Consider the following 27,854-nt stretch of genomic DNA (forward strand, 5'->3'; position numbering starts at 1 on the left):
TGGAAGATTGAAAATACAGTAACCCAACATCAGCATAAGTTTGCTAAAGTACCTAAGTAAGTGGTGGTTTACTTTCTCATACTAATGTTATCATGAGTTTCTGTTTAAGTTTCGTGTTGTGAAGTTTTCAAGTTTTGGGTGAACTTCTTATGGACAAAGAGATAAAGACTGGAAAGAGCTCAAGCTTGGGGATTCCCAAGGCACCCCAAGAGATTCAAGGATGCCGTAAAATCCTAAGCTTGGGGATGCCCCGGGAAGGCATCCCCTCTCTCGTCTTCAACCCATCGGTAACGTTACTTGGGGCTATATTTTTATTCACCACATGTTATGTGTTTTTGCTTGGAGCGTCTTGTATCATAGGAGTCTTTTATTTTTGTTGTGTCACAATCATCCTTGCTGCACACCTATAGAAAGAGACATGCACTCACCATGATTTTGTCGAGCTTCACTACCGAAGGCATTCCATATAGAGTCATCGTTGCTCTAAGTTTTGAGTTGAAAGTGTGATGATCTTTATTGATGGAGCATTGTCCCATGTGAGGAAATAAAAGAGGCCAAAAAGCCCACCAAAAAAAGGAGGCCAAAGAGCCCACCAAAAAAAATATATAAAAAAATGAGAGAAAAAGAGAGAAGGGACAATGTTACCACTTTTCCACACTTGTGCATATTAAGCACCATGACCTTCATGATTGAGAGTCTCTCGTTTTGTCACCACCATATAGCTAGTGGGAAATTTTCATTTTATAACTTGGCTTGTATATTCCAATGATAGGCTTCCTAAAAATTGCCTTAGGTCTTCGTGAGCAAGCAAGTTGGATGCACACCCACTTGTTTTCTTAAAGAGCTTTTACATACTCTTAGCTCTAGTGCATCATTTGTATGACAATCCCTACTCATTCACATTGATATCTATTGATGATCATCTCCACAGCTCATTGATATGCCTAGTTAATGTGACCATCTTCTCCTTGTTTTGTCTTGCAACCTCCACCACACTCCACACCATCTATAGTGCTAAAACCATGGCTCACGCTCATGTATTGCGTGAGAGTTTAAAAGGTTTGAGAAAGTGAAGGTGTGAAACAATTACTTGGCCAATACCGGGGTTGTGCATGATTTAAATTCGTTGTGCAATGATGATAGAGCATAACGAGACTATATGCTTTTGTAGGGATAACTTTCTTTTGGCCTTGTTATTTTGAAAGTTCATGATTACTTTGCTAGTTTGCTTGAATTATTATTGTTTCCACATCAATAGTAAACTATTGTTTTGAATCTAATGGATCTGAACAATCACGTCACATAAGAGGAGTTACAAAGGACATCTATGCTAGGTAGCATGAAAGCATCAAAAATTCATTCTTTATCACTTCCCTACTCGAGGACGAGCAGGAGTTAAGCTTGGGGATGCTTGATATGTCTCAAACGTATCTATAATTTTTGATGGTTTCATGTTGTTATCTTGTCATCTTTGGATGTTTTATGTACCTTTTATATCTTTTTTGGGACTAACTTATTAATTCAGTGCCAAGTGCCAGTTCCTGTTTTTTCGGTGTTTTTGGCTCTTTTCAGATCTGATTTTGGAATGGAGTCCAAACGGAATAAAATCCCCGAAATGTTTTTCCCGAACGAAAGAAGATCAGGGGGCTTGTGGGCCAAGCTAGGAGGGCTACACGGAGCCCACAGGACCCCCATCCGCCACCAGGGGGCGGCGGTGGGCATGCTTGTGGCCTCCCTGGCGCCCCCCTGAACTAGATATTTCGCCTATATATTCCCTAAAATACAGAAAAAAAGTCAAGGGATCCACGAAAATACTTTTCCGCCGCCGCAAGCTTCCGTTTCCGCGAGATCTCATCTGGAGACCCTTCCCGATGCCCTGCCGGAGGGGACTTTGGAGTTGGAGGGCTTCTTCATCATCATCATCTCCCTTCCAATGACTCGTGAGTAGTTCACTTCAGACCTATGGGTCCGTAGTTAGTAACTAGATGGCTTCTTCTCTCTCTTGGATCCTCAATACAAAGTTCTCCATGATCTTCATGGAGATCTATCCGATGTAATCTTCTTTGGCGGTGTGTTTGTCGAGATCCGATGAAGTATGGATTTGTGATCAGGTTATCTATGATATATCTTTGAGTCTTTGCTGATTTCTTATATGCATGATTTGATATCCTTGTAAGTCTCTCCGAGTCTTGGGTTTTGTTTGCCCAACTAGATCTACGATTCTTGCAATGGGAGAAGTGCTTGGTTTTGGGTTCTTACCGTGTGGTGACCTTTCCCAGTGACAGTAGGGGCACCAAGGCACACATCATGTAGTTGCCATCAAGGGTAACAATGTGGGCTCTGTCGTAGATATGAGATTGTCCATCTACATCATGTCATCTTGCTTAAGGCGTTACTCTGTTCTTTTGGACTTAATACACTAGATGCATGCTAGATAGCGGTCGACGTGTGGAGTAATAGTAGTAGATGCAGAAAGTATCAGTCTAGTAGATATAATCATTGCCATAAATATCGTCACGACTTTGCGCGGTTCTATCAATTGCTCGACAGTAATTTGTTCACCCACCGTCTACTTGCTTTCATGAGAGAAGCCACTAGTAAACACTACAGCCCCCGGGTCTATTTACACCTATCGCTTCCACTTTCGCTTTTACCGTGCTTTGTTACTTTGTTGCTTTCAGTTCTCACTTAGCGAACAATCTATAAGGTATTGACAAGCCCTTCATAGCGTTGGGAGCAAGCTTTTTGTGTTTGTGCAGGCACTTGTGATACTCCTTCACTGGATCGATACCTTGGTTCTCAAAACTGAGGGAAATACTTACCACCGCTGCGCTACATCACCCTTTCCGCTTCGAGGGAACACACCAACGCAAGGCTCCAAGGCCACGGGGGAAACCCTTTGCATATTTGCCTAGGAAGTCCCTTAAGGCGTAGCCGTAGCAGAAGGATTCCTGGTGCCGTCGACACGCTTATTTCTGGCGCCGTTAGAAGGTCTTTTGTTGCAGTAGCAGCAATCCCCTTGGTTTGTGCGAAGCTTGGGAGAGTTGCCCCGGTATCGTATCACCATCACATCTTTTGCCTTTACCTTTGTTTTAGTTTTCTCTTTCTCTGGTAGATAAAAGTCTTAGTGTTTTAGTTTTGAGTTTTTCTTTGTGTCACCCCCAATGTATTCAAGCTCGTGAGCCATATAATAAAGAGTGTCTTAGTTGTAGGGCTTTGCCTCTTGCCATGATAAAAAGAGTGAGAATAGAACAAAAGCATGAAAGATCATGTCATGATCTTATGGGAAGTGATGGCTTCACATATAAAAAGAATGAGGATTGAAACTTGTTGAGGGTAGGCAAACGTTGACCTTGGTCATTGTTGCAATTAATAGGAAGTGATAAGGAAGGAGAGGTTCACATATAAATATATCATCTCCAACACCATCTATGATTGTAAACACTCACTAAACTATTGCATGCCTAGAAGTGGATGTTGGACAAGGATGACAACATAATGAATTGTGTTTGCTTGGCTCCGAACAATGTTATATGATTAGAGATCCCTTAGCATGTGACGATTACTTCCACCTCATATTAGCCAAAACTCCCGCACCAAGTAGAGATACTACATGTGCATCCAGAAACCTTCAAACCAGTTTTGCCATGAGTGTCCACCATACCTACCTATGGATTGAATAAGATCCCTCAAGTAAGTTTTGCCATGCCCCGGTGCAAGCAATAAAAATTGCTCCCTAATATGTATGATCTATTAGTGTGTGGAAAATAAGCTTTGTACAAACCTATGATGAGGAAGACATAAAAGCGACAAACTGCATAATAAAGTTCTTTATCACAGGAGGCAATATAAAGTGACGTTCCTCCGCACTAAGAGGACACGCATCCAAACCTCAAAATCACATGACAACCTCTGCTTCCCTCTGCGAAGGGCCTATGTTGTACCATTACTTTTTGCCCTTGTAAGAGTCATGGTGATCTTCACCAATTCCTTATCTCGCCTCTATCTTGGCTAACGTCATATGCTTGGGAAAGATCTGTATTCATAAGTCAACTTGGAAGTAAGTATTCATGAATTATTATTTTTGACATTACCCTTGAGGTAAGTAGTTGGGACGCAAAACTATAAGCCCCTATCTTTCTCTGTGTCCAGCTGAAACTTTGATCTCATGAGTACCATGTGAGTTGTAGCAATTGTAGAGTACGAAAGAATGATTGAGTATGTGGATTTGCTTTACAAGCTCTTATTTGACTCTTTCTGATGTTGTGATAAATTGCAATTGCTTCAATGACTAAAGGCTATCGGTTGTTACTTCTCGGTAAGGTTGTTGATCCATGCTTTACTTTGTGAAGGAATTATCACTTTAGAATGAGAGATTATATGTTGGTATTGCTGTTCTCATCATGATCATGATGCATGCATGTTCGTATCTTGTTTTGTCGACACCTCTCTCCCTAAACATGTGGACATATTTATTGAGCTAGGCTTTCGCTTCAGGACAAGCGAGGTCTAAGCTTGGGGGAGTTGATACGTCAATTTTGCATCATGTTTTCATGTTGATATTTATCGCTTCTTGGGTTGTTATTTCACTTCACGGTACAATTCTTATGCCTTTTCTCTCTTATTTTGCAAGGTTTACATGAAGAGGGAGAATGCCGTGAGCTGGAATTCTGGCCTGAAAGTGGAGCATGTTTGAGATACCTATTCTGCGCAACTCCAAACGCCATAAAAATCAACAAGGATTTTATTTCCAGATTTATAAAAAATACTGGGCCGAAGAAGCGCCCGAGGGGCGCCACGGGTTGGCCACAAGCCTGCACGGCGCGGCCACCCCCAGGCCGCGCCATGAGGGCTTGCGGGCAGCCTGCTAGCCCACTTGCCCCCCTCTTCTGCTATATGAAGTGTTTCGTCTGGAAAAACTAAGGGAGGCACTTTTTCGTGGATTCGCCACCGCCATGAGGCGGAACGTGAGCGGAACCAATCTAGTGCTCCGGCAGGACGATCCTGTCGGGGAAAGTTCCCTCCCGGAGGGGGAAATCATCGCCATCGTTATCACAAACACTCCTCCCATCGGAGGGGACTCGTCACCATCAACATCTTCATCAGCACCATCTCATCTCCAAACCCTAGTTAATCTCTTGTAACCAATCTCTGTCTCGCGACTCCAATTGGTACTTGTAACGTTGCTACTAGTGTTGATTACTCTTTGTAGTTGATGCTAGTTGGATTACATGGTGGAAGACTTTATGTTCAGATCCTTGAAACTACTCATTACCTCTCTGGTCATCAATATGATTATACTTTGTGAGTAGTTAATTTTGTTCCCGAGGACATGGGATAAGTCATGCTAATAGTAGTCATGTGAATTTGGTATTCGTTCGATAATTTGATATGTTGTATGTTGTTTTTCCTCTAGTGGTGTTATGTGAACGTCGACTAGATAACACTTCACCATTATTTGGGCCTAGAGGAAGGCATTGGGAAGTAGTAAGTATATGATGGGTTGCTAGAGTGACAGAAGCTTAAACCCTAGCTTATGCGTTACTTCGTAAGGGGCTGATTTGGATCCACTAGTTTAATGCTATGGTTAGACTTTGTCTTAATTCTTCTTTCGTAGTGGCAGATGCTTGCGAGAGGGGTTAATCATCAGTGGGATGCTTGTCCAAGTAAGGGCAGTACCCAAGCGCCGGTCCACCCACATATCAAACTATCAAAGTAACGAACGCGAATCATATGAACATGATGAAAACTAGCACGACAGAAATTCCCGTGTGTCCTCGGGAGTGTTTTTCCTCCTATAAGACTTTGTCCAGGCTTGTCCCTTGCTACGAAAGGGATTGGGCCACTTTGCTGCACCGTTGCTACTTTTGTTACTTGTTGATTGCTACGAATCATCTCACCACACAATCCCTTGTTACCGACAATTTCAGTGCATGCAGATTTTACCTTGCTGAAAACCACTTGTCACATCCTTCTGCTCCTCGTTGGGTTCGACAGTCTTACTTATCGAGAGGACTACGATTGATCACCTATACTTGTGGGTCATCAATGGCCATAACCTCCACGACGTTCGAGACGGTGGCGGCATGGTAGGGTGTGAAGAACCCCACCGACGGCAGAGGGCCGTCGAAGACGAGTACGTTCCTGGGGTATACGTCATGTGTAGGTGTCTCAGCGATAGAGAGCCTATTGAAGCTGGCACACAGTACCTCAACATGAAAGTCCTCGCTGATGTAGCGAGGACCGTCGTTGAGATGCAGGTCGCTAAAGAGAACGCTGAGGTTCTCCATAGTAGGGACGACGACGCTAGAAGGCGACTCGTCGTCAGACTCTTCGTTCGAATCCGCATAGCGGACCGGGACGTTGATCATCATCGGCGTCGGCTCATTGAAGGCGGGCTCCACGGGCATGCAGAATGATCCGGACGCGATGCATCCGGTGGTGTAGGCGCGGGGCCCCGCCCAGCGCGTAAAGCCAGTCGATGCCGCGATCGGCCCCATGGTGGGCGCCAAATGTCGGTGAATACTCACAACATATGCCATACGTAGGCTAAAGTTAGTGAGAACCGAAGTGGCAGCGGAGGGCCCTGGGGGCGAAGTTGGTACAAGCATGGAACGCATGATGTACCCAGGTTCAGGGCTCTCCGTAGAGATAATACCCCTAGTCCTACCGGAGTGTATGATGTATATGGATGGGATTTGAAGGTTGCTCCTCGAGCTGTATTGCGGAGAAGGAAGAGGGGAGCAGCCGGCTCGTCTATGCCTCTCCTATGTGTTTGGTGAGTGTGTGTGTAATCTGTTGACCAACCATCTACATGGAGGGGCACCGGGGGGTTTTATAGATGAACCCACCGGCCTAAAATATAGATAAAGGGTACAAGAGTGGGACCCGACTGGCAGCCTCGCCGGCTGGCCAGGGGGCCCACGAGGGTCTTGTCTTGTCGCTTGAGGGGCCCGCCGGCTGTGAGGTCCTGTCTGGCTGTGGGACCCGCCGGCTAGCCAATGGAGATCTCACGTAAGGTTGACGCAGGGCACGCGGGGTACGACCGGTGTCGTCCAGCGAGATTCGTCATGGGCAGACGGTACGGCCGCCTCCACTGTTCCCACGCTGAGTGTTGTAATGGAGTAGGAGTTTGACGGCTGACACAGTGCTGGGTGATGGATCAGAGCCGGGGTAGGTAAGCGGCGTGGCCGCCGATGCTGGTACCTGCCGTGCACTCCGATCCAGTTCCTTTGCTGACGCGTAGCCACCTTTAATTGTCGGGACTCGTCCTGACCTACGATCTGATGTGACTTGAGATCCCCGGCCGGCTAGCCTGCTTGGCTAGCCGGCTTGGGGACGGCCGCCTCGTTCCTAGCCGGCTGGCTTGGCCTAGGCGGTCAGGAAGAGGTAGCCGTCTTGCCTCCAGCCGGCAGGTGCTGCCTGGCCGGCCAGAGAGTCGGCCGTCTCGCCCTCCTGCCTGTAGGTGCAGCCTAGCCAGCCAGAGGACTTGGGCCTTGGAGAATTATTCTTGGTCATTCCTTTTGGGCAAGAGATGAAGGAGCAGGCTCGATGAGCCTACCCCGGGGTTATCCCCCCGACTGGGGTCGAGGTAATACTAAGGAAAGATTTCATCATGATGCTCAACTCAAAACCTACACATACCAAATTCTTCGAGTGAAGCCTTTGAAAATCTATCACAGCTTAGTCTAAGTCTTAAGTGACAGAGACGAAGTTCTTCTGGTCGCTGAAGGAATTGCTCTAACTGAGGAGTTAGGATTTTGCTAGTGCTAACTGCCTATTAGTGAGAAACATGAGATACATAGGACTTTCACAGTTGAAAGATTCGACCGTTGCCGCACCGCGCTCCACCTATCCCCAATCTTATCCACACAACGGTCATATCATTGGTGACATTAATGTCATATCATGTCGAGATGCTCCCATGATCTAAATACCCGCCCCCTACAACCAATAGTTGGTTGGTTGCTCCAAGCGAAACTGACACTTGTCATTTAGAGCAACGCAATCCTCGAGGACTTTGATCGAAAATCATCAAGTGAGAAAAGACCCCAAACACCCAAACCAGACCCAAAACCCAAAGTGATTGAGCATCACTAAAGAGATTGTTCCTCTGTGGAACCGACGCTTGTTACCTTTGAGGACTGTGCATCCTCCAGACGGTTAGGCATCATGGTCTAGAGCATCCAGGAGTCCATTGTGGATTGCCGGGTGACCGAGTTTATGAGGGTTTGGAAGTCTTCCCCGAAGACTTACTACGAGTGTTGGGCGAGGATTGTGTGTCCCTAGCTCAAGGAGACTACGGTAGGGACTGTGTGTCCCGGGACTTTGTGTCCTTAGGTTTGAATACCAAGCCGCTCCAAACCAGACGTACGATTGTCACAACAATTGGAACTGGGTTATCAAACCAATGTCTTCATCGATCTACGGGTTCTATTTCTTCATCTCTTTCATTTCCTCAATTGCATGGTGATGACTTTGAGTTATACTATTTGAAGAATTTGACTCAAGACATTCTCAGAATTAATCACCTCAAATTCTTCACTTAAGTTATTCATTACCTGCTTCTCTTGTTCACGCGACCTATGCATACGAACAATTCACCTCACTCTAAGGACTAAGGTATTGCCGGTTTTGCATATCTGTTTGAGTACTTATTTCGCTGCACTTTGTTCATGACTAAGAACTTTCCTCACTAGGAATTCCCTTACTGATGAATTTGTAAAAATTGCCTATTCACCCCCCTCTAGTTGATATAACAAACTTTCAAATAGGCTACTAAAGATTTCGGAAGATCAAATAGGAATTCGAAATATTTCTAGAAACCCATGAAAATTGATGATGAACGAATCCCCGATAATATAATTCACTGTACCGTGTAAAAACAAGAGCGACTAGAAAAAAAGTATGAACGACTTTGTATGCAGTCATCCATAGGGCTTGAGAGAGGAAGGGAATCAAAAAAGTGATGAGCACACATTCTCGGGAGAACTTCGGAGAATACCTTTGGAGTCTTATGATGAATCAAGCCATCATATGGAATGATGTGTTCTCTAGGAGGAAGTATTTGTGAGAACCCAGAGTTAGAGTTTGAAAAATCTTTAAACCGAAATAGAAGAGAGATCAGAACCGAGAGTACATAATAGGAGTAAAAGATCCTTATACCAGCCGACTAACATGTGGGCATGTAAGCCACACAACAATGTTAGTAGAAGTTTTTGAAGTACTAGACTCAAATTCATCCAAGAAGTTTGAAAGGGGCTACCAACAGGCAGTCGGCTCCGATACAAACTTGTGACTCCCCCATTTTGATCATATGCTAATCATACACGTAAATGTGTCCGACCAAGATTAGGGACTCACGAGATGATATCACAACACAACTCTAGACACAAATTTGAGTCATACAAGCTTCATATTACAACTCATGGGCCTCGAGGGCTAGAATATAAATTAGTTAGTGGAAACAAAGAATATCTGAGTATAGACATAAGTAAACAAGTTTTTCATTAAGAAGGCTAACACAAACATGACATAGGATCGGAAAGGCAAGGCCTCCTGCCTAGGAGCCTCCTATATACTCCTGGTACTTAGCGGCCTCTGCGTAGTTAAAGGCTCTGTCGGGGTAGTAGTAGTCGTCGACGAGATCAGCTATCTCCTAGGCTCCGACATCTGGTTGCGACAATCGTACCAAGATGAAAAGGGGGAGTGAAGCAACAGTGAGTACTCATCCAAAGTACTCCCAAGAATGACATCCGAACTATGCTATGATATGCATTAGAATCAAAAGAATGGGGCTATATCTTTGGACTGATTGCGAAAATGTGAGAATAAAGAGAAGGCCTAGTCCTATAGAAGACTAGCATATTTAGTGTCTTGCAACATTAGAAGAGTGTAAATTAGTAACACATATGTAACAATTATGTTGCAGTAAATTTATTAGACCTAGAGATCCTTCCTCGACTCCCTGCGACAAAGCAATCTCAAAGCCAAGATTTCAACTTAAGTCACACTTCTAGTTGTATTAGATCGAGATATAACTCCAAGTCGTCCTGTTACTGTGGACTCAGCTATCCGAATAGTTTAATCATCCCTGCAGGGTGGACCACCTTTCCCAACATGCTTGATACCTCTGGCCGAACACACTTTCCTGGGTCATGACTGGCCTCAGACATCAACATGTCGTAGCTCTACCTAGGCTCAATAGAGAGGCCAGCCTGCTAGACTAAATCCTATGCATGCAGGAATCTCCGTCCGATTGCCCTTTGCAGTCCTGCATGTTGCATGGGCTGCCGAGGTTAGTCCTGGCACCTCGTAATACAAGATCAACACTTACGCGGGCCACTCGGGTTTGCGCCTCTCCAATGCTGATGACTGAAGAGCATCGGATGATACAACGATGCCGAGTAGCCATAACTATTCCCGCGTGCAGGTTAGTGCGCATAGGTCAATGGACCAACTCAGATCAAATACCCAAACCCATTAATGTATTCTTAACTCCGGTGATGATCAATGACCCATGATACAAGGTCCCATCGCCCCCTCTCGATGATGTGTGGCAAGAGCCAAGAATACGTGGCCATGCCTCGTAACAATCATGTCGGTATCCACCCACTCCACACATCTCATCTTGTTCAAGCAGTAAAGCTAAAGTAATTGCGTGTCTATAACATCAGTGGAATCTGAGGTATCACCCACGATGGATTCCAATCGATGTAACCGTCAGGGTGACCAGGAAGGAATCACCCTTGATGGTTCATGGTTTAGGGGTTGCACGAGAGAATCATTATCGGAAGTGGTGAAGGAAGAATCATCCTCCGTAATCCACCTTCGGTTAACCACACAATACAGTGAACATCAGGAGTACATTACGAAGTATCAACCTCGTTACTCGATAGTCGCCTTGCAGAGTCATACAACTTAGGGGGTGTGAGGTTATGTGATGGGTCATGGATTGTCGATGAATTGATTGAGTCTTCAAGTCTTCAAGTTGTCGAGTCTTTGATGATGAAGCAAGGGCAACTAGGACTAAGTGGGGTCACTAGGGATAACTAATCAACCTATACCAAGCATTTAATATGAAGTAGGGTACAAAAGTAGTTTAACAAAAATAGGCAATCCATCATAATAGGAGCTATCTAAAATAGTAGCAAAATCTAATAAAAGCATGAGGGAGAAACAATTGGTGATATAGGGATGATCAAGGGGGTTGCTTGCCTTGTTGATGTGTTGCAAAAGGTTGGTCGTCACTGGTGTAATCATACCCGACAGGAACATCAGTCTCGGCATTTACCGGAGAGAAGAGGGGGAAGAAACAATAAATAAAAGCAACCAGATGCAAGAGGATGCATGACATGGCAATATGCAGTGCTAGGGATGATCCAATACAGTACTACATATCATGGATGGAGCGGGAAAATATCCGACGACATTTTCCAGGTGTGTTGCTACTACTGGACATATGATCCTAATGCCAAAATGTCCATGTTCATCATGCTAGAGGCATGTGACATACGAACGAAAGCGTATTCGGATTCGTGGGATTTCTTTGAGGAACTTTCCTATATATAATATTTTCAAGTGACTTATAAACTACTCCCTCCGTTCCTAAATATAAGACCTTTTAGAGATTGTACTATAAACTACATACGGATGTACATAGACATATTTTAGAGTATAGATTCACTCATTTTGCTCCGTATGTAGTCTTCTAGTGAAATACCTAAAAGGTCTTATATTTTGGAACGGAGGGAGTATTTTATAATAAATATTTAAGGTTTTACTAATATCTTGAATTTAACATATTTATGTTGGATAAGAAAATCGTTTATTACATCAGCATGACATCATGATGACATCAGAAATGAGCAGCTAATATGACTGGTCAAACTGACCTGTGGGACCCACCCGTCATATACAGTGGGGCTATCAGGGTTGAATTTAACTAATCTAACTAATCTAACAACGAGGGACCCATCTATTAGTGTCTATTAATTCAAATTAATTAATTTAATTAGGTTAACAGGTTAATTAGAGCTAATGACCCTAGGCCCACATGTCATTGGCCCAGGTGGGTATGTCCCGCTGGTCAAGGACTCGACTGGTTAGTCAGCACAGCTGATCGGCGCCAACTGGTCAGGCCGACACCATGCGACCCATTGGCAGCGACACTGGGGGGTGTGCCAGGTCAATTGGTGTTGGTCGTTTGCCGCCGGCAATGCCAAAACAAAGTGGAGACACGTGAGGGGGGGGGGTGGAATTTTCCCTTCGACCACCAATTGAGCGGTAAATTGGGGCGTTCAATCACGGGGGATCGGGCGCATCCATCCCGACCAGCGAGAGGAGCTGGGATGGTCGAAATAGGCCAAAGCAGTGACGGCGGGTAGCGGCGCAATCGTGTCAGCATCGGGGAAGGGGCTACGGGGGCACAAGTTAGTGTGCGTGCGCGTGTTGGCATCCTATGAGGTCGAGGAGATCCATGTTGTGCTCGGACGGGGGCTACGGTGGCTGTGGCTGCGTCAACGGCGAGCGCGGGTGGCGACAAGCTTTGGCTCCAGCGAATCGGGTGCAAGAGCTCAAAATCGAGGACGGGAAGTGATATGTCTCAAACGTATCTATAATTATTGATGGTTTCATGTTGTTATCTTGTCAATTTTGGATGTTTTATATACGTTTTTTTATCTTTTTTGGGACTAACTTATTAATTCAGTGCCAAGTGCGAGTTCCTGTTTTTTCTGTGTTTTTGACTCTTTTTAGATCTGATTTTGGAACGGAGTCCAAACAGAATAAAATCCCCGAAATAAATTTTTCCAGAACAGAAGAACATCGAGGGACTTGAGGGCCCAGGCAGGAGGCCAACAGGGAGCCCACAAGCCCTGTAGCCGCGGCCAGGGGGGACCGCGGCTACCAGGCTTGTGGCCTCCCTGGAGCTTCCCTGCCCTAGCTCTTTGGCCAATATATTCCCTAAAATCCCAGAAAAAATAAGGGCGTCCACGAAACCACTTTTCCGCCGCCGCAAGCTTCCATTTGTGCGATATCTCATCTGGAGACCCTTCACGGTGCCCTGCCGGAGGGGACATTGGATCTGGAGGGTTTCTACATCAACATCATTGCCTCTCCAATGACTCGTGACTAGTCTACTTCAGACCTACGGGTCCGTAGTTAGTAGCTAGATGGCTTCTTCTCTCTCTGGATCTTCAATACAAAGTTCTCCATGATCTTCATGGAGATCTATCCGATGTAATCTTCTTTGGCGGTGTGTTTCTTGAGATCCGATGAATTGTGGATTTGTGATCCGATTATCTATGAATTATATTCAAGTTTTTGCTGATTTCTTATATGCATGATTTGATATCCTTGTAAGTCTCTCCGAGTCTTGGGTTTTCTTTGTCCAACTAGATATATGATTCTTGCAATGGGAGAAGTGCTTGATTTGGGGTTCATACCGTGTGGTGACCTTTCCCAGTGACAGAAGGGGCAGCAAGGCACGCATCGTTTTGTTGCCATCAAGGGTAACAAGATGGTCTTTCATCATAGATTTGAGATTGTCCATCTACATCATGTCATCTTGCTTAAGGCATTACTCTGTTCTTATGAACTCAATACACTAGATGCATGCTGTATAGCGGTCGACGTGTGGAGTAATAGTAGCAGATGCAGAAAGTATCGGTCTACTTGTTTTGGACGTGATGCCTAGTATGATCATTGCTATAGATAACGTCATGACTTTGCGCGGTTCTATCAATTGCTCGACAGTAATTCGTTCACCCAACGTCTACTTGCTTTCATGAGAGAAGCCACTAGTGAACACTACGGCCCCCGAGTCTATTCACAATTATCATCTCCGCTTTTACTTTTACTTTGCTTTGTTTAATTTTTGCTTTCAGTTCTCACTTAGCAAACAATCTCTAAGGGATTGACAACCCCTTCATAGCATTGGGTGCAAGCTCTTTGTGTTTGTGCAGGTACTTGTGACTTAATGCGATCCTCCTACTGGATTGATACCTTGGTTCTCAAACTGAGGGAAATACTTACCGCCGTTGTGCTACATCACCCTTTCCTCTTCAAGGGAACACCAATGCAAGGCTCCAAGGCCGCGGGGGAATCCTTTGCATATTTGCCAAGGAAATCCCTATATTCATAGCCAGCAGCAGAAGGATTTCTAGCGCCGTGTCCGGGGAGGATCACTTGCCGAGGAGTATTAAGACAAGAATAATCTCCCGTCAACACGCTGATTTCTGGCGCCGTTGCCGGGGAGGGAGATCAAGTCAAGATCTATCAAAGTAAGTGTCACAAACTCATCTCTTGCATTTACCTTTTTTGCCAGTTGCCTCTCGTTTTCCTCTCCCCCACTTCACATTTACCATTTTCATTTGCCTTTCTCCTTTGCCGTTTTCATTTGCCTTTTTGTCGTTCTCTTTTGCCCGTTTCACTCGCTTACTTCCTGCTCGTTTGTGTGTGGGATAGTCTATCAATGGCTAGACCCACCACTCCAAACGATACCCCTGAGAACGAAGTTCTCAGTTTCAAGCAGAATGAGGAAGAAAATTTAAAGGACGCTTGGTACTGGATTTGCAATGCTCAAAGTAGATCTACTCGTAAGCAATCCACTACCGTTCTTCTTCATAGTTTTTATGTTGGAATCTCTCCATGGAATAGGTAGATTCTTGATACCATCATAGATGGGAATTTTTTGGGGAGCCATACTGTTGAATCCTATGGAGCTATCATGAATTTGGTAGGCTCACCACCTCTCATGGTTAATGGAACTCCCTTGACCTTGGAACACGTGATGCAAAGTCTTGACGCCATTGAAAACAAAATTTCCACAATAGAACTTATTGAGGATTTGGATAGAAAGATCCACAATCAAATTACTCAGTACGGATCCAAAGTGGGAATGGTTTTGAAAAATTTATGGGAGAAGGAACCTTTAGTTAATGATTCCTCTAGAATTGCAAACTAGAAGATGTCATAACCAACTTGGGTTCCGCTTTTGCCGCTGTGCAAAATACTCCAAATCTCACTCTCAAAAAGACCGTCAAGTCTGTTTTTGTTCCTAAAGCTAGTGGTGAGTCATCCAATAAAGATGAAGATCTTAAGATGATAAATGATCACACTACTTATGGTTTGAGCACCAAAGATGACTATACGTGATTCCATCACCTTATGCCTAGCTAAGGGCGTTAAACAATAGCGCTTGTTGGGAGGCAACCCAACGAATCTATCATTTTTGTTTCTGTTTTGTGTTTTCTGTACTTCAATAATTCCGTTATTATTGTATCTTTTGTGTTTCTTTTGCGTTTGTGCCAAGTGAAACCGTTATGATCAGTCTGGGGGATGATCGTTTGAACATGCTGGAAAAGACAGAAATTTTCTGCTCATGAAAAGAATTTACATTTTGTTTCTGTAAGAGCTTTTGAGTTGATTCTTTTTGCTGCTGATTGCTACGCAAATTCTTCAGACTTTCCTAATGTTTCAGAATTTTTGAAGTACCAGAAGTATACGAAGTATACAGATTGCTACAGACTGGTCTGCTGTTAACAGATTCTGTTTTTGTTGAGTTGGTTGCTTATCTTGATGAAACTTTGGATAGTATTATGGGGTATTAGCCATGGAAGATCGAAAATACAGTAACCCAATATCAACATAAGTATAATTTAAGTTTTCTACAGTACCTAAGGAAGTGGTTATTTGCTTTCTTATACTAATGATATCACGAGTTTTTGTTTAAGTTTCGTGTTGTGAAGTTTTCATGTTTTGGGTGAAGTTCTTATGGACAAAGAGATAAAGAGTGGCAATAGCTCAAGCTTGGGGATGCCCAAGGCACCCCAAGTTGATTCAAAGATGCCGAAAAAGCCTAAGCTTGGGGATGCCACGGGAAGGCATCCCCTTTTTCGTCTTCAATCCATCGGTAACGTTACTTGGGGCTATATTTTATTCACCACATGTTATGTGTTTTGCTTGGAGCGTCTTGTATCGTAGGAGTCTTTTATTTTTGTTGTGTCACAATCTTCGTTTCTGCACACCTAGAGAGAGAGACATGTACTCACCGTGATTTTGTCAAGCTTCACTTATATCCTTTGGTTAGGCAATTGAGCTCACATGGGTTCCACTTATATCTTTTGAGCTAGTTGATTTTGCTCTGTGTGCTTCGCTTCTATCTTTTGGAGCACGGCAGTGCGTGGTGTGGTAGTTGATCTATGCTATGAAAGTACTCTCAAAAGGGGTAGTTATCCAAAGGGATATGAAAACCTCCACCTTCATGTGCATTGAGTAGTTAGAGAAGTTTGATTCATCTCAATTAGTTTTGAGTTATGGTTGTGGTAATATTGAAGTTATATTAGTAAGGTGTTGTGGATCTAGAAATACTTGTGTTGAAATTAGTAATTCCTGTAGCATGCACGTATGGTGAACCGCTATGTGATGAAGTCTGAGCATGATTAGTTTATTGATTGTCATCCTTTGTGTAGCGGTCGGGATCGCGCGATGGTTTATACCTACCAACCCTTCCCCTAGGAGTATGCGTTGAATGCTTTGTTTCGATTACTACTAAAACTTTTGTAACAAGTATATGAGTTCTTCATGACTAATGTTAAGTCCATGTTAGATGCACTTTCACCTTCCACCATCACTATCTTCTTTAGTGCCGTGCAACTTTCGCCGGTGCATAAATACCACCATTAGCCTCCCTCAAAACAACGACCATACCTACCTACTATGGCTTTTTCAAAGCCATTCCGAGATATATTGCCATGCAACTACCACCATGACATGTGCCATAGCTTCTACATTGCCATTGCATGATGATAAGATAGCTAGTATGATGTTTCCATTGATGTATATGCCATGCTAGATCATTGTCACGGTACACTACCGAAGGCATTCCATATAGAGTCACCATTGCTCTAACTTTTGAGTTATAAGTGTGATGATCATCATTGATGGAGCATTGTCCCATGTGAGGAAATAAAAGAGGCCAGCGAAGCCCATTTACAAAAAGAGGCCAAAGATGCCCACAAAAATAAAAAATAAATAAATAAATAAATAAAGAGGCCAAAGAGCCCACCAAAAAAATGAGAGAAAAAGAGAGAAGGGACAATGCTACTATCTCCTTTCCACAGTTGTGCTTGATATTAAGCACCATGATCTTCATGATTGAGAGTCTCTCGTTTTGTCATCACCATATAGCTAGTGGGAAATTTTCATTATATAACTTGGCTTGTATATTCCAATGATGGGCTTCCTCAAAATTGCCTTAGGTCTTCGTGAGCAAGCAAGTTGGATGCACACCCACTAGTTTTCTTTAAGAGCTTTCACATACTCCTAGCTCTAGTGCATCATCTGTATGGCAATCCCTACTCATTCACATTGATATCTATTGATGAGCATCTCCATAGCTCATTGATATGCCTAGTCAATGTGACGATCTTCTCCTTATTTGCCTTGCAACCTCCACCACACACCATTCCACTTTTAGGGCTAAAACCATGGCTCACGCTCATGTATTGCGTGAGAGTTGAAAAGGTTTGAGAAAGTAAAGGTGTGAAAAAAATTACTTGGCCAATACCGAGGTTGTGCATGATTTAAATTCGTTGCGCAAGGATGATAGAGCATAGCCAGACTATATGATTTTATAGGGATAACTCTCTTTTGGCCTTGTTATTTTGAAAGTTCATGATTACCTTGCTAGTTTGCTTGAAGTATTATTGTCTCCACGTCAATAGCAAACTATTGTTTTGAATCTAACGGATCTGAACATTCATGTCACATAAGAGGAGTTACAAAGGACATCTATGCTAGGTAGCATGAAAGCATAAATTTTTTATTCTTTATCACTGCCCTACTCGAGGACGAGCAGGAGTTAAGCTTGGGGATGCTTGATACGTCTCAAATGTATCTATAATTTTTTATGGTTTCATGCTGTTATCTTGTCAACTTTGGATGTTTTATATACCTTTTTATCTTTTTTGGGACTAACTTATTAATTCAGTGCCAAGTGCCAGTTCCTGTTTTTCGGTGTTTTTAACTCTATTTAGATCCTATTTTGGAACGGAGTCCAAGCCGAATAAAATCCCCAAAATAAATGTTTCCAGAACATAAGAAGATCGGGGGACTTGAGGGCCAAGGCACGAGGCCCACAGGGAGCCCAAAAGCCTTATAGCCACGGCCAGGGGGCGCGGCTACCAGGCTTGTGGACTCCCTGGAGCTCCCCTAGCTCTTTGGCGTATATATTCCCTAAAATCCCAGAAAACATAAGGGCGTCCACGAAACCACTTTTCCGCCGCCGCAAGCTTCCATTTCCGCGAGATCTCATCTGGAGACCCTTCCTGGTTCCTTGCCGGAGGGGACTTTGGATCTGGAGTGCTTCTACATCAACATCATTGCCTCTCCAAGGACTCGTGAGTAGTCTACTTCAGACGTACGGGTTCGTAGTTAGTAGCTAGATGGCTTATTCTCTCTCTTGGATCTTCAATACAAAGTTTTCCATGATCTTCATGGAGATCTATCCGATGTAATCCTCTTTGGCGGTGTGTTTGTCGAGATCCGATGAATTGTGGATTTGTGATCAGATTATCTATGAATTATATTCGAGTCTTTGCTGATTTCTTATATGCATGATTTGATATCCTTGCAATGGGAGAAGTGCTTGGTTTTGGGTTCATACCGTGCGGTGACCTTTCCCAGTGACAGAAGGGGCAGCAAGGCACGCATCATGTTGTTGCCATCAAGGGTAACAAGATGGGCTTTCATCATAGATTTGATATTGTCCATCTACATCATGTCATTTTGCTTAAGGCGTTACTCTGTTCTTATGAACTCAATACACTAGATGCATGCTGGATAGCGGTCGACGTGTGGAGTAATAGTAGTAGATGAAGAAAGTATCGGTCTACTTGCTTTGGACTAATGCCTATATATATGATCATTGCCATAGATAACTTCATGACTTTGCGTGGTTCTGTCAATTGCTCGACAGTAATTCGTTCACCCACCGTCTACTTGCTTTCATGAGAGAAGCCACTAGTGAACACTAAGGCTCCCGGGTCTATTCACAATTATCATCTCCGCTTTTACTTTTACTTTTCTTTGTTTATGTTTTGCTTTCAGTTCTCACTTTGCAAACAATCTATAAGGGAGTGACAACCCCTTCATAGCGTTGGGTGCAAGCTCTTTGTGTTTGTGTAGGTACTTGTGACTTGACGCGATCCTCCTGCTGGATTGATACCTTGGTTCTCAAAGTGAGGGAAATACTTACCGCCGCTATGCTACATCACCCTTTCCTCTTCAAGGGAAAACCAACGCAAGGCTCCAAGGCCGCGGGGGAATCCTTTGCATATTTGCCAAGGAAATCCCTATAGGCGTAGCTAGCAGCAGGAAGGAGGGGGAAGATGCAGGGGCTCACGAGAAGCTTGTAGAGGGTGCACGAGTGGGCTTGGGGGGGTGGGTAGGTGGGGGGAGGTGAAGTGCTCGGGGCGGCGGAGCCCCGATGGATGGAGGTTAAAGAAGATGCCGTCGAGGGTGGAGCAAGGGCTCCCGGCTATCATACGTGGGCGAGGGGGAGGGAGCCGACCACGATAGAGCGAATGGGCGCGGTCCTAGTGCTTGGGGGAGGCGGTGGCCATGGGGGAGATGGTGGCCATAGTGATGGTGGCTCTTGTGTGTGCGGAGAGGAGAGATAGTGGCGTGATGGGGAGAAATGAGAGGGGGCGAGGGTTCTAGGGAACCGGGAACGTTCTGTAGGCCTCGAAGAGAGGGCGGATTGCTGCCACAGCGATCGCATGGTCGGTGGAATGCATCGGCGGCTCCACGCATCCTCTTGTGAACAGAGGAGGAAGAAGGGGGATAATGTTCTGGGCCAGCACTATAGCTAGCAAACTTTAGTGCACAGTGCCGTCTGGCCCTTTTCTATGTTTTAAAGCTTTTGTTTTAAGTTAAATTTAATACCAAAAGACTTTTGTAAATTTGGTATTGGGTCTATTTATTAACTTGCATTTTGAGGTTCTTCCACAAAATGTTTGGGGCCCATTTGGAAATGATGGGAATTTTCATAATTCAAAAAGGCATTTAATTAATTGTTTTGGCCTTTGGTATTATTGTTAGAGGCACTTAATCACTTTGTAAAAATATGATTGAATTTTATAAATACTTAAGGAATATTTGAAACTCAACCATGATTTTAGTTTTCATGTTTGCCAAAAGATTGAATCCACTTATTAATTGAATTTTGAATTTCAAAATAAATTTGAAAAGAGATATGATTCAAACGTGGTCATGGCTTGTTTAGCTTAAAGGGATTAGCATAATCTTGTGATCACTATATCCTGATCACCTAGTTTACTCTAGCTGAATTCGAGGGGTGTTACATAATGACAGCAAGGAGAGTACAACGAGGTTGAGAGCCAAACGAGAGTTCTCGGAAAAGGCTCTTCGACCCGATTTTTATCTTAATAATGAAGAATATCTTAAAATGGTTGGTACTTCTCCCATTTAACCTTTGCTTACTTATGTAAAAACAGATTATAAAGGGACTGGAGAGGAGTCAATTTTACCTAGAAGGCGTCCCAATTTCTTGGACGGTGATGATTATAATGATAAAACTGAAAAAAGTGGGTTTGGATAGGTCAAAACATTAAATAGTGATGTGCCCATTATCTTGGATCAAGAGGAGTTTAATTATGCAAGTTTCTGTTTTGTAGAATGTATTTCCTTGTTGCAATCCATTATTAGCACACCCAACCCCAATGCTTATGAACAAAACAAAGTTTTTACTAAACATATAGTGGAAGCTATGGTGAAAGCCTATGATGAGAAACTTCAACCAGATGTCTATATTCCTCGAAAGTTGCATGATGCACTACAGGGAGCAGAAACTTTGCCATCTGTCATGGCACAGGGCAAAGGGGGACACCCCACACGGTAAACTAGATGACAAACAAAAATCCGGTGAAGCGCCTCTTTGCCGTCTGCATTGGGACAGCTGACGGCAAAGGATCTTTGCCGTGAGGGGGCAGACGGCAAAGAATATGGGACGACACATCTACGGGCACCTCCATCAAGTACTAACGAGAGCCAGGTGGGCCCACAGACCCCTTTGCCGTCTGCCATGGACCCCTTTGCCGTATGCCATGCTAGTGGGCTGACGGCAAAGGAGCCACCATAGCCCCTCTAGTTTGCCCCTTTGCCGTCTGTTGTAGCTCCTTTGTCGTAGGTGGGCAGACGGCAAAGGGTCCAAATTGCCACTATTTATTTTATTTTTAATAATATCCAGCAATTTTCACACAAATCAGGAATATATGTATACATTTGACAGTTTCATCCATAATATATTTCACACAAACTGCCCCATACTCATAACCATATTAAAATAAGTTTCATCCATAATACGTACATATTTTGCAAGTTTCATTCGTACCAAAACATAGATTACACTAGTTTCATCCATACATACAAAGTTGCATATCCATTTACTACAATAGTTTCAATCCAAGCTTCCGTGAAGCCATTTTACAAGAAACCATATTGAAGCACTCCATCAATATAATCCAAGCTTCCGTGAAGTGAATGTAATCTGCAAAATGGGAAATAAGTAAGTTAGAAGAAGAAGACTAGATGAAGAGGAGAAGAAATAAGTAAGTTTCATATCCATTTAGCTCCAAAAAGACATACTTAGCTAATTTAGCTCCAAGAAGAGGAGAAGAGGAGAAATGAAAAGAAGGAAGAAGAAGAAGAAGAAGAGAAGAAGAAGAGAAGGAGAAGGAGAAGAAGGCTAATTATGTCATTTTAGAGGAAAAGAAGCTAAGTATATAATATTCATGAGCTAACCAAGGTTCCTATGCCATTTTGAGCTTATTAGGTCCTTTTGGAGCTAAATTAGTCATTTTAATGAGCTAACCAAGGTTTTTATGATGTTTTTACCCAACTAAGCTAATTATGTCATTTTGGAGGATAATTAGCTAAGTATGTCTTTATTGGGGAAATAAGCTACGTAGAAGAAGAAAGAGAAGAAACAAGAAGAGAAGAAGAAGGTTAAGAAAAAGAAGAAGAAGAAGGAGGAGGAGGAGGAGGATAAGGAGAAGGAGGATGAGAAGAAGAAGAAAAGAAGAAGAGAAGCAGAAGGAAAAGAAGAAGGAGAGGAAGAAGGAGGGCTCCTTCTCCTTCTTCTCCTCCTTCTCCTTCTTCTTCTTCTTCTTCTCTTCTTCTTCTCTTCTTCATCTTGTTCCTTCTTTTCATTTTTCCTCTTTCTTCTCCTATTGTCCTCTTCTTCGAGTTAAATTAGCTAATTATACATTTTTGGAGCTAATTATGTCATTTCGGAGGATAATTAGCTAAGTATAGGTCATTTTTATTAAATAGACCATTGTGGAGCTAACTAAGCTAATTATGTCATTTTGGTGGAAGCCTAGCTAACTATAGGTCATTTTGGAGCTAACTTGGGTAAAATAGGTTATTTGAGAGCTAACAATGCTTATTAAGCCCTTTTGGAGCTAGCTAAGCTAATTATAGGTCATTTAATAGCTAAGTTAGGGGGAATAGGTCATCTTGGAGCTACATAAGCCTTATTATGTCTTTTAGGACAGAACTTGGCTAAGTATAGGTCATTTTTTATTAAATAGATCATTTTGGAGCTAACTAAGCTAATTATGTAATTTAGGTGGAAGCCAAGCTAACTATATGTCGTTTTGGAGCTAACTTGGGTCAAATGTGTCATTTTCACTACAAGAAATATGCTCATACATGACGTTCTTTAAGATGTCGTTGATGAATTCGTCATAAATCTATGACGATTTCATCCAAGATCGTCGTAAGCCGTTTGAGGGGATCAAATCTATCTATAAATTACGACGATGTGAGTCAAAAATGTCGTAACCGCAGAAGATGAGATCGTCATAACTTTGACGATGATTATAAAAATGTCGTAACATGTTCTAACTATGTTGACATGTCACTCGTGGGTCCATTCTATCCCACCTCATCCTAGTTTGTGTAGCAAGCTACTTTTCTGTCATTCCAAAAATTCTCGAAAAATTCTCATAAATACATTGGATCATATAATCCTCAAATATGTGAAAAACCGTCCTTCCATAGTTCAAAAATAACTCAGCAATATACATTTTCCTATTCTGTTCAGAATAGCACTTTGTGAAGGAAGTGTTATTTTGATTTCTTTGATTACCCTCATATTTTTTGGGCATTCTTTCCTATCCAAATCATTGCCTCATGAAAACTTTCATAACCATTTGCCTAGTAAATCTTTCTCAGCAAATTCCAAAGTTTGAGTTCAGCTAAGAACTTTGTGAAGGAACTACTAGATAGGAATATCCTAATGAGTTGAATTTTTTCAACATCTTATATGTGCCCAAAAATAGCTCTTCACAAAATTTTAGCCCCATCTAACAATCCATGTGAGCTCATCATCCAATCTTTGTTTCTGGTAATATTTCATTTTGTGAAGCAACTACATTTTATATTTCCTTATAGTTGATGAAAATTTACCACGGGGTGAAACTCACAATATAACCTCACTCCACCAAAAAATAAAAACCTCCTTAGGCAACATTGTTGCCATTCCAAGATTACATTATTTGAATAAACTATCGCATGAATTTTAACATAACTTTGATCATTTAACTTGGAAAGTACGAATCTTTATACATAATATCTCATTTTAGAGAATAGTTTTTTGATATATTTGCCGTATTCCAAGTTTGCGATTTTTCCTCATAACTAGGTCACATGTAATGATATAATGTGAAAGTTTTTCATTTTTTGAATTTTTATGCTGTTTTAAAATGCATTTTAAATGAAACATATCTCTCACCAATCAGAATGGAGAACCACCCTTCCCACGGATCACACGATTGTAGCTGATCTGCGCCGTCAAAGCTAACCAGATCCAACGTCTCTCAACATATCTAAATGCAAGCGCAAAAAGGAAAAACAAATGCAAACCCTACCAGACCCACTCGTCGTCCCACAGTCTGATCCACCCCTTCCCGTGTCTCCCACATCACCGTCGGCCGCATCTGCGTCTCCGCGCAAGCGGCCCCCGCCGCGTCGACCGCGTCCCCGCCCGCTTCCGCCGTGGTGGCCATCGAGGGCAAGCCCACGATGCTCGTGGCCGAGAAGCTGGTCGCCGCGGGGCTGGCGCTGCTCCGAGAGTTCGCCAACATCGACTGCTCCTACGGCCTCTCCCCCGCGGAGCTCCGGGCCAAGATCTCGCTCTACGACACGCTCATCGTGCACTCCGGCACCAAGGTCGGCCGCGACGTCTTCGAGGCCTCCGGCGCCGGCTTCGCGTCGTCGGTCGCGTAGGCGTTGGGATCGACAACGTCAATCTCGCCGCCACCACCGAACACGGCTGTCTCGTCGTCAACGCGCCCACCACCAACACCGGCGCCGCCGCCGAGGATGGCATCGCGCTCATGTGCGCCATGGCCCGGAACATCGCCCAGGCCGACGCATCCCTCAAGGTTGGTGAGCTTTTTTTACTCTTCGATCAGAATTCCACGACGCCTTTTCTCTGTTGTCTCTCATTGTGGAGACGCACCTACCACCTCTGTATCGTGCAGACGTGCGGCCATGTCTTATCTCGTAGATATATATTTACTTAGATGATGTTAATTATTTTCTGAGATGCCGAATCTTGGGAGGATACTTTTCAGGAGAAAGCAATCATCATTGTTTATCCCTACGATTCGGTGCTTGATCTGAAAGGATACCTCAAGCTAGATGCGTCCAAATGAGGAACTATCGAGCATTAGTATGGAGATCATGTTTACAACCTCTCTTGTAAACAATATCTGACCAATTATTTACAAATAGAAGCTACAATACTATGCAGAGTGTTCTAGCAGTCATAGTGATCTTGTCCCCGCTTTTACTAATGCATTTCATTCATGGCAATTTGATACATATCGTATGAAATTGCTCGCGGATGTTTGCTTTAAGGGATCATGTTAACCTGTTCAGATAGCGACTTTTTCTTTACTACAGTGAGCTTGCATTACATGAGACAGTAATTAGTTAATTTTACATGTTAGCTGGACTCAGACCATTAACATTTCTCCTCTTAATATTATTGTCTTACTCAATGCAGTGGCGAATCACTTATGGTTAATATTACATCAGTGTTTTGATTCAGATTGCTGAAGTTTGTTTTAAGTCATCTGATATGAGCAAAATCCGCCAGCTTGATTTCATGTACCTTAGCTACTTTGATGTGCACCTTAATTGCTTTGAGGTCTGAAGCCCTACTTTCATGTACTTTAGTTGCTTCACTCTGCCATGTCATAAGATCAGACTTTGCTCCTACATTAATTTATCTACCATGCAGTGTAACTCTCATTCTGCTATATCATAAATCAAATCTTTGTTGTTGCGTGTATCAGAGTTGCATGGAAACTTCTTTTAGATGTTCTTCGTTTGCCTTTTTCTAGGTTTGTAGGCACACAAAACATATGAACAATGGCAAAAAAGATGGGGTATAAAATCGAAAGATTAATGTGTGATTACTGCTCATATTATTGTAAGTTAAAACATACTAATGCAAAAAAATCATGATGTACATTTACATTGGCCTTCAAATCCACCACATGTACCCGATGGTATGAGACTGTTGTAATTGCCGAGATGACAACTATGCTAGAAAGCTATTAACGCCAAGTCAACTATTTTCAGAATCGCATTCTAACTACCATTACAATATTTTAGTACCAGTAACAAACCTTATCAGATCGAGTTGCGCATCATGGGACAGAATCGGCATGAACCAACCCTAGACAACCAATGTATCTTTGTCTTCGTTAGAACTTAGTGACATCATATTTCACCCCTTTGTTGGCGCCATTTTGTTTTTCAGGATTGGTGCGGACTTCACCGTTTTTTGCTTCCTTGCAATGGGCAAGGATGATTCACTTTGTTCTCATCCTTCTTCGGCAAGTCACCACTGAGGTGAGATGATTGGTAATTGAAAGAACTAACATCGATTACAATATGTAATGAGACTTCATGCCCAAAACAAAATTTCTGAATAATTTGTTCACCCTTATATTTCAACTCTATAGAGTTTGGTTAATAAGTCAGTTTGTCTGCCAAATGTAGGTTGAGAGAAATTAAGAGAAATATTCCCATGATATACCTTAGATGTATTGTGACCTCGTGATATGGACTATTGTGCGTCAAGCCGTCAACCTGAAATATGGGCATGATGGTTAGACTGCTATTTGTATATCTAATTAACAGAAATTACCAAATATTACTTCTTCCTTGACAATTATGAAGTGCACTTGACTACACAAAGATGGACCTGTAGGGTTTTGCTGATTACATAAATGAGAAATTGGCTTTGAAAAAGACTCACAATTCGTGCGAGACTGATGTTTGTATATCTTGGTCTGTATGCGCTTTGCAGGCCTTACATATCTAGTGTTTCCTGGGGCTGTCCACACACGTTTTGAACATTCATTAGGTGTTTATAGTCTAGCTGGGGCGGCTATGAACAATCTTCAGAAGTACCAGGTTTTTTTACCATTGAGCACTGTCTTGACTGATATATACTGGCAAGTGACAATTTAATTAGTAGAAGCTTATGCATTTTTTTCACTCAATAGCGTAAAGAGCTTGGCATTGACCGCGTTGATGTCCAAACAGTGAAACTTGCAGGTTGGTGTTCTCAACTATGGCTCCATAAGTTCTGCTTGTTAATGATTTTTGTGATAATTCTTTTCTGGTCATTTACATGACATTGGACACGGCCCCTTCAGTCATCTGTTTGAGCATGAGTTTCTTCCTCGTGTTCATCCTGGATCAACATGGCGATTCTCTTTTCATATATATTGTTGATATTATTATTTCCTAAATTGTCAGTTCTTCTATGTATTTATTTCTACTTTCTTTGTGCCTACCATGTTAAAGCTCTAATAAGATTAATATTTATACTATAATGGTTGGATCTCCCAACATAAAAGACATGATTTAAGATCATTTCACTGTCTATAGTTTCGAGTCTTCTGTTTGGAGATATGCGTTCTCTTTTCTAGTTTCATTATTTTTGTAAACTGAAATCCATTTTAATTATTTACAGACCCCTTTGTTCCTAGACATTCATCATGACACATGTGCGGGCATATTGACATTGCACGATTATTGATTATTTATCCACTTATTTGTGTTTCCATATGCATGTTAATCTGCTAAAGTTATCTGAAGATTTTGGTTGATATCTTAAAATCTCGTTTGTTTATTCAGGTCCCATTGTCACATCCCTGACAGCCTAAGCAAGTTAGCTTGTGCTCATGTCTTCTTTGCATTGCATCTATGAAATTCTCAACAAGAACAAAGCAAATGATGAAGGAAAATGCTAAAACCCTAGCTACTTCTTTAAATAAAGGAAATCTCAAACTAGTTAAAATCAATGAACCCAAAATAGCCTCAAGAAAAGTTCAAACTTTCTGTTAAATCATGAAAGTAAATGAGCAATAAAGAAAACCATTTTCTTCACACTTTAAGAATTTTAAATAAATGCAAAAAGCTACTGGTTTCAAGCTTTAAATTTGAAATCAGAAACTTTAAACTTTCAAAAATGTTGAAAACTTTAGGAATGGTTGGAAATATTCCAACAAATATTCTAGGGTGCTTAAAATAATTTTTACAAACTATTTGGGAGCTGAAATAAATAGCAAGTTATTGAAGTAGCTAAAACAGAAACAAAAACCGAAAAAAATGGAAAACCCTTACCTGTAGCCTAGCCGGCCCAGCCCATCTCCTCCAGTCGTCTCCTCCCCCGCCAGTGGGCAGCAGGAGGTGGCCGCCGCATACTCCGGCGCGGCCACGCACCTGTGCGCCTGCCTGGC

At 42.7% G+C, this 27,854-nt stretch overlaps 1 pseudogene; it reads left to right on the top strand.

The window, feature by feature from the left end:
- Positions 1-25,249, top strand: part of LOC123396587 — a 30,561-nt pseudogene extending 5,312 nt beyond the window's left edge.
- Positions 25,250-27,854: the final 2,605 nt, after the last annotated feature.

Source organism: Hordeum vulgare, chromosome 1H (genome assembly GCF_904849725.1).
Source record: "Hordeum vulgare subsp. vulgare chromosome 1H, MorexV3_pseudomolecules_assembly, whole genome shotgun sequence".
Taxonomy (NCBI): domain Eukaryota; kingdom Viridiplantae; phylum Streptophyta; class Magnoliopsida; order Poales; family Poaceae; genus Hordeum; species Hordeum vulgare.